A 10,620-nucleotide genomic window follows, 5' to 3' on the forward strand; every position below is an offset into this window, starting at 1 on the left:
CAATAGATGCTTTTCTCCTAGATTGGAAGGCCTAGACATGTACGCTTTTCCTCCCTTCAAGATACTGGGAGAAACTCTCAAGAAGTTTGCAGAATCGGAGGCAGCAAGGATGACGCTGATAGCCCCTTTCTGGCCCGCACAAGTATGGTTCACAGAGGTACTTGGAATGGTTAGTAGGCATTCCGAGATCATTACCACAGAGGATCGATCTGCTCAGACAACCCCACTTCGACAGGTATCACAGAAACCTCCCGCTCTCGGTCTGACTGGCTTCAGACTGTCAAAAGTTGGTCAGAGCGAGAGGGTTTTCTGCAAGAGCTGCAACTGCTATCGCAGCAGCAAGAGGCTCTCTACCCTTAGAGTCTACAAATCGAAGTGGGACGTCTTTCGACGGTGGTGTAGGAACCATCACTTTTCCTCTTCCAGTACCTCTGTAACCCAAATAGCAGACTTCTTACTTTTCCTTAGGGAAAAAAAGTGGACTGGCGGTATCAACCATTGAAGGTTATCGTAGCATGCTGGCTGCAGTGTTTAGGCACAGAGACTTAAACATTTCAGAAGACAAAGACCTTCATTATCTAATAAGATCTTTTGAAACATCCAAAAAACCAAAAGGTTCGCCAGAGATTCCGAGTTGGAATCTGGATGTAGTGTGCTACGCTTCCTTAGGTCCCCTAAGTTCGAACCGCCTCAGTCTGCCTCTTTTAGAGACCTCACGAGGAAGACACTTTTTCTCATGGCATTGGCTTCCGCAAAAAGGATTAGTGAACTCAAGGGAGAGTGGGGTTCAGAGGAGATACAGCGATCTGTGCATTCTTGCCTTCGTTCTTGGCTAAGAACGAGAACCCCTCAAATCCTTGGCCTAGGAGTTTTGAAGTCCGAGGTTTATCTGCCTTAGTAGGCGAGGAAGCAGAGAGGTCACTTTGCCCAGTACGAAGTTTAAAGTTTTATCCTCAGAGGAAGAAGAAACTTAAGGGCAATGATGTCAACCTTTGGTGCTCTGTAAGAGATCCAAGGAGGGCTCTTTCGAAGAATGTGCTTTCTTTCTTCATCAGAAGCCTGGTGAAAGAAGCACATGCGATATGTGATGAAAGTCAATTCAAGCTTCTGAAGGTCAAAGTCATGAGGTAAGAGCTATTGCCCACTTCATTAACTTTCAATAAAAACATATCCCTGAGTAATATTATGAAAGCAACATTCTGGCGTAGCAACTCAGTCTTCGCAAACCACTATCTGAGAGACGTCAAAATCACGTATGAAAAGTGCTTCGCGTTAGGCCTGTACGTATCGGCGGATTCGGTGCTGGTGGGGCAGGGAGCTGAGGACATATCCTTTGGTAGTATATTTTTTCCCCCTTGTTTAGGTTGTAGTTTTTGGTTGTTTGAAAGAGCATGCGGGTAGGCATCTCTTTCATGTTGTATGTCTAACAATGATTAGATTGGTTAGGTGATCAGTTTATGTTTGAGCTCCTTGCAATGATAGTGGTTAGGTTCTGTCATATAAGAGGGCGAATCCCCTTTGACAAGATCCTGCTCGGATTCTATCAAGTAAGCGGATACCAAAATCCCTTTGATAGACCAAAGAGTCTGTCAGCTGTAGTCACGCCCTCGCTGAAGCTCTTCAGGCAACGTAGACTAATAGACACCCCGTATCTACGAAGTCTTCTGCCTAAAAACAGGTAAGAACCAAGGTTGTAATTTACTCCTACAACAGGTGTTGTTTCCCCCTTTTTCCATATTAATATTGCTGTCTCTTTCCCTCCACCAAGCAAGTCAATCAGCTAAGTATATATCTGACAGGAAAGTTCATGTACAAAAATGTTATTGTTAAGTATACAATAAGGTTTTTGTACATTCTTACCTGGCAGATATATACGATTGATGGCCCTCCCAGCCTCCCCTCAGGAGACAGGTGGAAGAGAAAAAATTTCTGACTGGAAAGGGAGATGGTTCTTACAGCCGCCACCACCCCAGCGGCGGGTAAGGTAGATCACCTGACCTACCTGTCGCGTGTTGCCGCGAGTTTGAATTCTGTCATGACGTCAGAGACGTAAAGCTAAGTATATATCTGCCAGGTAAGTATGTACAAAACCTTATTGTATACTAACAATAACATTTTTCAAAAAGGCCTTTGACACCATCACTCAGGCTCAAAAGCCTCACCACTCTAGCACCTCTTTGCTAGACCAAGTAGGAGTTTGCACCAAGTCATGCTGTCTCAGCTTGCTCTTTTGACAGGAGCATGACATTTCTAGGTGGTTTTGCAATTTCCAGTCAGCTGACAGAGATGACCTTCTACCTAAGGGGTGAGTCTCCTACATAAAAGATGATGGTTTGTATTCCTGTAGAAATAAGATAATTTTGTAAGTAATTTGTATTTTTTCTAGGTTACAAACTAGAGCCTTTAATGCATTTCCTGTCTTAACCACCCTACTTTGCCCATGAGGCCAAAGGAAAAGTACTTTATGTCAGGTGAGCGAGAGATGTGCTCCTACTCACTCCCCTTTCAGTAGTTTGTATACTTATGAAAAATACAATTTTAAATATTTTTAATACAGTAGTACCTCGAGATACGAAAGGCTCTACTTACGAAAAACTCAAGATACGAAAGCCGATGCGAAAAATTTTACTGCTCTACATACGAAAAGTTTTCAAGATATGAAAGGTTGTTGCTGTAAAGTGCCCGAGATTCGCCCGGACCACCGAGAACAATTTTAAAACTCCGCGCCGCCAACTGAGTAAACTCGCCACCATCCTCCGCTCTCCCATTGGGTTCCATGATGCCCTTAGTCACCCCATAAGGTTCCTGCCTCTCCTATTGGTCAGCATCTACCCTTGTGCTTTAAGTATTCTATTGGTAAAAGGATGCTGTAAATTGTAAAAACTTATTCATGCAATACATTTAATAAAAAAAAAAAAAAAAACATTAGGTAAAGATAGAATAAAGAATAGAAATGAATGGTTATTATACTGTTTGGTAGTTTCAGTAGTTGAAGAGAGATAATAAAAATTTATGGCTTACTGTGTAAAGTGATTGCTTGTCGATCATTCGATACTCGTAAGTGATGGATGTAAACAGACGTTTGGAAAGACTTTTTTTTTTTTTTTTTTTTTTTTTTTTTTTTTTTTTTTTTTTATTATAGTTAATGTTACTTAATAATTATTTTTAAATGAGTACATGAATACATTTAATAAAAAAATTGTGAATTAGATATCATAAACTATAAAATAAATCAGACTGCCAACAAATACTATTTTTTTAGAATTCTTCTTCTGTTTTATTATTACCTTACGTATACGTATGTTTCATTATAGCTGTCAGTAACTCAGTATCTCCATTAGGTACGATAGAATAAAGAATAGAAATGAAGGTTATTATACTATTTGGTAGTTTCATTAGTTGAAGAGAGATAATAATTGACAATTTATGGCTTACTGTGTGCTAGGAAAAATGATTGCTTGGCGCTCGTTTGATACTCGTAAGACGGGTAAGAGCTGAATGTAAACAATCGATTGGAAGGTTTGTTTTTTGTTTGTTTGTGTATTATAGTTAATGATTAATTAATAATTATTTGAAATGAGTACATAGTGATTATTTATACATTTTATTGGCATATTCTAAGCTTTTAGCTCTTAGGTTTAGATGTCAGAATCATAGACTAGGCTACAGTAGCAACCGCTAACATAGGCTAGGCTTATTGCTAAGGGACATATGCTAAAGTCCTAATAGGTATATGCAGTAAAAATGGGGTTGAACATTACATGCAGTTGAATATTACTCAAGTATGTACAGTATTTTGCCTTTTTGGAGTCATATTTCTTCCGTCGGATCGGCGTTGTAACCCTAGAACATGTGTTTTAGGCCTGGAAATATAATTTACTGGGGTGATTTTGGAGGGCTTGGAACGGATTAGCCATTTTACATGTAAAATGTATTCCAAGATACGAAAAACTCATAATACAAAGGCCGCCTCGGAACGGATTAATTTCGTATCTCGAGGTACCACTGCACTGTATTAGATTCTACATTTATTTGGTGTACATTGGTTTTCCAAAATGTAAATAGTGAAAGTTTCATTTACTATGCAAGATAAAATTTGGGATAACAGTTTTGAAAGGGTTCTGTGGCATTGCTATTCACTTTTAACTATGAAGTCCTGTGGTGGCAAAGTTTTTGTGATCTTTAGTGATGCTTTCCTTTTCTATTATATGGTAAAGAGAATTGATTAGATTTCCTTTTCTATGAAAACAGAAACATTGTTTGGTGAAGAGAATTAGGTAGTTAGTTTTATTAGGTGACATGGTAACAAATCCCTTATAGATTTTTGGAACCTCAGTACATATACATATATTGCATAGTGTGGGCCTTTGCAGTTTGCAATCCAGTACGTGTTGTACAGTGATGCTCAGATCTGATGTGACACGATTCTTCTTGTATCATCTAGATTCTCAGACTCAACATGACATTGCCAAGTAGTGTTAAACTTTTTTTTACATAAGTGAATTACCGAACAATTACATAGCTGTAAGCTTTCTTAGCTGGCAGTTGAAAATTCAAATTTCCTGGCTGCGGTGGTGCTGCCATCATTCGTGTAGGTGATACAGGTTCCGCCCACTTTCAGGAATACCCAGTACTGCTGATCTAACTACTGTTAATCCATTTTCTGCCAGCCACGGAGTAACATCTGTGGCTTTCTTGCAGTCAACTTTCATCATCATATTGGATTTGTATAATTTTTTTTGGGGTGAAGTACAATATCTTGGTTGTTTTTTTCTGGTTAGCTGCCTAGTTAACTTGTCATTAGTGAGTTTAGCTATGATGTCGGACTCTAATTTGTCCTCTGTTAGGGTTTGGAGCAGTGGCTGCAAAACTAGGATGGCTAAACTGTGTGACAATCCGCATTCCAAGTGCATTAAGTGTAGGCATCAATGCTGTAACAAGGGATTAACTCGTGAGGAGTGCCGGGATTTAGATAAGCAAGGGTAGAAGACTTTTCAGGCTCATTTAGATAAAATGAACAAATGTAGGAAGAGGAAAGCAGCTCTTAGAGCTGGTAGCAAATCTAGGGTAGAAACAACTTGCCTATGACAGTCCTCCAACTTTATTACCAATCACCCCAGTCCAGGCATCCCATGTTTCCAATCCCAACACCATTGCCAATTTAGAGCCCAAAATGAACAAGAAATTTGAGATTTTGGTAAAATCCATAATGGATTTAGGAATGTCATTTCATGCTTTCGTAGAAAAATCGAGTGAGAAGGCCAGTGTTGTGCCAAGTGTCAGTGTTTTGTCTGACGAGGCTGCTGTCCATTCCCACATTTCTCCTAGACAAAGGTCACTGTTCCGCTCCCCCGCACCTGGGAGAAGACATACCGGAGGTTGAAGGGAGACTGGGGGGTTTGCTCATGGGCAGTCACCGACTCCATCGATTCTGTTGATTCATGAGTGTTGACTAAACGTCACTGGAAAGGCATAGACATCTGTGGTGCATTTTTTATTGGATTCAGATGTGCAGTCGTCTGTGCAGAGGCAACAGGTGTGGAGTGATTCAGTGTCCCGTCCTTTGAAGAGGCATGCCACTTTTGTGGGCAGTACGCCTCCTCCAGTTGAGAAGTCTTGTTGCGTCTGACCAAGAATTTTGGGAGGATTGCCAGTCTTCTCCAGAGAATTGAGGTTCGACTGACAGTAGGCACTCACGCTCTGTTTAGTGCTCACGCTCGCGCTGTCGACTCCCCTCGTGTATCAAAAGGAGTTTGGACTTGTTCGCCTCCTGCGACTCGCTTCATTCAGCCCCCTAGCCACTCGTCTTCGAAGAAGAGCCGTTCGACAGCTGTGACTTCTACTTCGACCTTGGATGATACGAAGACCAGACCGTTGGTAGATAATTCTCCATTTGGCCCTTTCAAGCGACAACTTCAAGAGCTAATGGGTTTTTTGAAGAAAGCAACAAACCAGTCAGAAGAAGAGGATGGTGTCATCAGTCCTTTCAGAAGAGGGAGCACAAGAGCAGGAGTCGAAAGCTTCTTCAGCGTACTCGAGCTTGTTAAAGTTTTGTTGGTGACTTACCCAGACTTCTTAAAGCCAGCTTCGCCGCCTTCTCCGTCTATTATGTTTGTGAAGGATAGGAAGGCAGTTCCTTCTGGATTACCAAAACTGGTTCTTTCCCAGTCCTCAAAGAAAGCCCTTAAAGAAGCAGAAGAGTGGCTGGCTAGGAAGGGAGAGTCGGGTAAGGCCTCGTTTACCTACTCCCTTCTAAGCTTCAAAATAAGACCTACAGGTTCTACATGACTGGAGAAGTTCCTTCCTCGGGAGTATCTGGCTCCGCTCAAGGAGACTTCTCCGGTCTTGTGGATTTGCGCAGAAGAGCAGTGTTCTCAGCTGCGAAAGTGATGTTCTCCTCGCTTGATTTTGATCACCTGGTGAAGAACTTATTCAAGGTGATCAAAGTCTTTAGCTTTCTGGACTGGACAATAGCAGCATTAGCCAGAAAGATAGAGGATTGCCAGTCCCTGGACGAGGAGTTTTCATCGGACTGGCTCAACGTTTTGTCCTGCGCGGAGAGGGCAGTGAGAGACGGTTCAGGTGAGTTAGCCGCTCTCTTCACTATGGGAGTTCTTAAGAAGAGGGAATGGTGGTGCTCTTTTACGTCTCAAAGAGTAACTATGAACCAGAAATCAGCATTGATGTTCTCTCCCGTGTAGGTCTCACCTGTTCCTGGAAGAGACCGTTCAGCAGGTGCTGTCAGACCTCGATAAGAAGTTAACCAATGACTTATCCCAGTCAGCGAGATGACCAAAGAAACCTCCCGCTACAGGAGCTAAAGCTTTTCCTCTTCAAAAAGCACCCCTTCCGCGAAGGTAAATCAAGGTGGCAGCAAAGACCGATGACTAACCTGCACGCAACAGCAAAGTCTGCCAAGAAACCTCCCTTTAAGCCAGCAGACTAGTGATCGGGAGGTCCTTCACACATCCGTAGGGGCGAGACTCCACTACTGGGAAGAATGGAGTCGGAGATGAGCACAGCAGTAGGTAGTGCAGGTGCTTCAAGAAGGATATGCGATTCCCTTTGTGCAAGATCCACTGCTGTAAAATTCACCCATCTGCTTGACAGCATACTCGACAGGGTCAGCAAGAACTTTGGCATTAGCCGAAGAAGTAGAAGCACTCATCATCAAAAAAGCCATAGAGGAGGTATCACAGAACTTCCCAGGATTCTACAACAGGCTTTTTGTAGTCCCCAAGGCATTGGGGGGCTGGAGGCCCATATTGGACATAAGCGCTTTAAATCTCTTCATGCCAAAGACAAAATTTCAAATGGAAACCAGTCAGTCGGTGATGTCGGCTCTCCAACCGGGCGACTGGATGGTCCCTCTTGACATGAAGGATGCATACTTCCATGTCCCCATCCATCAGGACTCTTGAGAAATTTCTGAGATTAATCTCCAAGGAAAGTCTTCTAGTTCAGAGCCCTCTGCTTCAGACTATCGACTGCCTCTCGGGTATTTACTCGGATTCTCGCTCCACTCGGGAAATGGCTGCATCTGATGGGGATCAGTGCAGTTTTTTACCTGGATGACTGGCTCCTGAGATCCAGATCCAGTCATCAATGTGTGAAGGACTTACAGAAGACACTTTATTTGATGCAACAATTGGGTATTCAGATAAACAGAGAAGTCTCAATTGTCCCCAACTCAGAGGATTCCCTATTTAGGGATGGTTCTGGACTCTGGCTTTTCGGGCTTTTCTCTCTCTGGAGAGGATCGAGTCCTGCCTTTCAACATTCCAACAGTTTCTTGTTTGCCCGTCTTGCTCAGCCCTAGAGTGGATGAGCCTCCTCGGGACTCTTGCTTCAGTGGAGTTTTGTTACATTACGCCGTCTACACACGGGGTCCCTCCATTTCTTCCTGAAAGCGATTTGTTTGCAGTTGCACTGATGTCCAATCTATTTGCCAGTCTTGATATATTAGAGGCTTAATTAAGGTTATCCAGTCTGATACTGGGGCGTGTGTCATTATTGATGGAATAGTGCAAGCTAATTTGGCAGCTGTATCTGCTTTTTCGTTTCCTGCAATTCCCACGTGCTGAAATCCAACACTTTTATTAATAGTCCTGATTGAATAAGTTGGTGTATTTTTATTTGGATTACTTGTACAAGGCAATTTGTAGACTTGTACTTGTTTATAGCATCAATAGCACTTCCGTGAGTCACTGAAAATTATGGTGGAAATTGCTCTCTTCTCAGATACTGTTTAGTGCTATTCGTATGGCTGCAAGTTCAGCTGGCTGTGCATACTGATGATATTGGAGGAAGACTTATCTTAACTAACTTATCTTTTGAGAATGCTGAAGCTCCTACTCCAGTGTTGATTTTTGATCCATCTGTATAGATCATAAGTTGATCTCCCTTTCTTCTGATGTGCTCCAACGCATGTTGACGGTACATTTCTGTGTTTGCCATATTTCCTTTTAGAAGATATGATAGAGCAGTAGTACATACTTTTAGTCTTTTCAAAGTCCAGGGTGGTGGGAATTCCATTGCTGGATGGAAAAGTAGTTTAATGTTATGTGAATTCATTAAATATTTGGATCTTTGTGGGAAAAAGCTAGCACTATGGTTTTCTAATCTTTGATTATAATTCAGAAAGCAGGTAGCAGCGGGAGATGTTCCTCCTTGAAGTGAAAGGCCCCTACACTTAGTTATAAAGTTGCAGTGATGTTTTAGGGGTAATATACCTGCTTCTTCTAACAGGGAGTTTATAGGGGATGAAGCTCCCATGCACAAATGTATTCCTTCATTATGCAGTGCATCTAGTGTTTTTAATGTAGCTTCTGAGGCAGATGAATATTTTGGGCAACAATAATCTATTCTAGTTAGTACACTACTGTTGCTTTGTATAACATAAGCATGGTGTTATGTCCAGTTCCCCATTTGGTATGTTATAGTTTTTTCAATATGGCCAGGGCTTTTATGCCTTTTGCTTTAATATATTTGAGGTGTGCTTTCCAGTTCAGGTGCTGATCAAACACCATTCATAGGTATTTAACATTTGTAAATAATTTAAGTTCAGTACAGTAGTGCCTCAGGTTATGAAATTAATCCATTCCGAAGCAGCCTTCGTAACCTGATTTTTTCCTATCTAGTACTACATTTTACATGTAAATTGCCTAATTCGTTCCAAGCCCTACATAAACGCCACAGTAAATTTTATTATAAAGCTAAATTGACCAATAAACAATGAAATGCAACAATTTGGACCATTCAATACCTAACCTAACTGTGACTGTACCTGCAAATAAAGTGTATTAGTGTACAGGGTACAAGAAATACCGTACGTACGTGTGTAGTAAAATGTGGAACCTTACCTTTCTAGTGAGGCGATGTCCAAAAGTGGCGACAGAGGAGGACAAACGGCAGAAAACATGAACACTTGACTTTACGAAACACGTTAAAAAATGGCAAAAAACATTAACACTAAACTTTACGAAACACATTAACAAATGGCAGAAAACATTAACACTTCTTGATTATCTCCATCTTCGTCTCCATAGAAAGCATCCTCTTCTTTCCGTTGAACTTCAGCAACATTCTTGGGACCCGTGGCTAATAACGCAAGTATAATTAAGTTCACACAAAATCACTAACACGAAATCACTAACATGAATTTACGTTAACAAACGAAATTTATGTGAATGAACGAATTCCAGGTGTGTATGATAATGCTGCCGAAATGAAATGGTCTAGGAACTCCTTTTCGTAGATGCATGATGGGACAAATGCTGACCAATAGGAGAGCAGGATCTTACGGCGATGACTAGCATCAGGAACCAACGGGAGAGCGGAAGGATGGTGGCGAGTCTACTGAGTTGGCAGCGTGCAAGTTTTAAAATTGTTCTCGGCAGCCGGGGCAAATCTTGGACTTTACAGTACGTACACCCTTTCGCAACCTGAATTATTTTCATACACAAAAGCAAAAAAATCTTCGTCTTTGCCTTCGTAACCTGGATTTTTCGTATGTAGGGACTTTCGTATGTAGGGGTATGACTATTATAAAGATACAGCTTAATTGTTTGTTATTTTAACCATCTTTTATCTTTATAGAAAATTACTGCATTTGTTTTATAGTATATTGAAAATTGGAATCCTACTGAATTGCCCAGTTGGTAATATTTGTGATGGCTGTATTGAGGATTCTTTGGGCATGTCTTAGAGTGCTACTTGTACATATATGACAAAGTCATCAACATACAAGCTGTTTTGAACTCCTTTGGGTAAATTTATTGTAATATCAGTGATTGCTAAAGCAAATAGAGTACAGCTTAAGACACTGCCTTGGGGGATTTCTTCTTCTAATTCATAATCATTTGAATAAGAATTTTCTATTTGAATTTGGACAGTTCTATCTGATATAAAATTGTTAATAAAAATTGGTAAATGGCCTTTTATACCTTCAGTGTGCAATTTTTGCATGATATTTGTCTCCATGTTGTATCATATGCTTTTTTCTATGTCAAAAAATATTGCCACTGTTGATCTTCTGGACAGTTAATGGTTCAAGGGTTGATCGACCAGCTATTGATCCTGATTGCGGTGGTGGTAGAATTGAATTTTTAGTTATGACAT

The 10,620-nt window shown here is 41.1% G+C and overlaps 1 long non-coding RNA gene across 1 annotated transcript in view; it reads left to right on the plus strand.

Moving 5' to 3' along the window:
• LOC135212902 (uncharacterized) overlaps positions 1-10,063 on the plus strand; it is a 17,741-nt gene extending 7,678 nt beyond the window's left edge. The window contains exon 2 of the long non-coding RNA XR_010314017.1: positions 9,705-10,063. This is a non-coding gene — a long non-coding RNA (uncharacterized LOC135212902). The remainder of the gene's footprint in view (positions 1-9,704) is intronic.
• The last annotated feature ends 557 nt before the right edge of the window (positions 10,064-10,620 follow it).

Source organism: Macrobrachium nipponense, chromosome 41 (assembly GCF_015104395.2).
Source record: "Macrobrachium nipponense isolate FS-2020 chromosome 41, ASM1510439v2, whole genome shotgun sequence".
Taxonomy (NCBI): Eukaryota; Metazoa; Arthropoda; class Malacostraca; order Decapoda; family Palaemonidae; genus Macrobrachium; species Macrobrachium nipponense.